Here is a 1084-nt window from a genome sequence, read left to right on the forward strand (position 1 = left end):
CTCATCGTTAGCTTCCACGTTAACCAAGTTAACGTGGAAGTTAACGTGACTCTTGGAGGTTGTGTGGTTGCTTCAACGTTAGTGACAATGTTGAGTGTCACTAACGTTGTCGACAACTCTTCATCCCTTACGTTAGTTCCCACGTTGACCAAGTTAATGTGGGAGTTAACGTGGTACTTTGCACCATAGGCCAACGTTAGTGACAATTTTGAGTGTCACTAACGTTGGCTTCTCTTCCCCCCTTAACGTTAGAGGTCACGTTAACTAGGTTAACGTGGCTTTTAACGTGGCCACTTATGAGTAATTGCCAACGTTAGTGACAATGTTAAGTGTCACTAACGTTGGCTCAACTTCTCTTCTCCACGTTAGAGTCACGTTAACTAAGTTAGTTAACGTGACTCTCTAACGTGGGCATTGATGGCTTTTTGAGAATGTTATTGGCAATCACTTTTCTCATTAATCTTGCAAGTTACCTCCCCTTTTCTTGCTTCCTTTTTGGTCCTGAAATTAAGCAATAAAGTGCATCAAAGCTCTAGTCCAAGTCATGAGTAATGCAACATAATATTTGTCACTAAACTTATGCAAAATCCTCATGAAATTATGTAAAATGCACAATGTATGCTTGAATCAAGGCATAAGTGAATATTTACCCAAAACTAGCTTATTTCCTAAAGAAATGTATGAAACTATCCTAAAAACAGTAAAGAAAAAGTCAGTGAAACTGGCCAAGATGCCCTGGCATCACGTTTGCAATTCCCCGGCAATGGCGCCATTTTGATGAACGGATTTTTGCTGGGAAAGAATTTCACAAATACATTCTCGTTGAAAGTATAACTTCTAAACCAACAAAGAATCCTTTCATGCAAAAATTTGGTTGTCACAAGTAACAAACCCCTGATAAAATTGATAACCGAAGTATTTAAACCTCGGGTCATCTCTCAAGGAATTTTAGGGAAGTGTGCTTATAATTGGTTATGGAAAAGTATCTTTTTGGGGTTTTGGATGAGAAACAAGAAATGTAGATGGTAGAGGGAATAAGCTAGCAACTAATAAAGGCTCTTGTCAAGGTATGAGAATTGGAAGT

This window comes from Arachis ipaensis, chromosome B04, assembly GCF_000816755.2.
Source record: "Arachis ipaensis cultivar K30076 chromosome B04, Araip1.1, whole genome shotgun sequence".
NCBI classification, from domain to species: domain Eukaryota; kingdom Viridiplantae; phylum Streptophyta; class Magnoliopsida; order Fabales; family Fabaceae; genus Arachis; species Arachis ipaensis.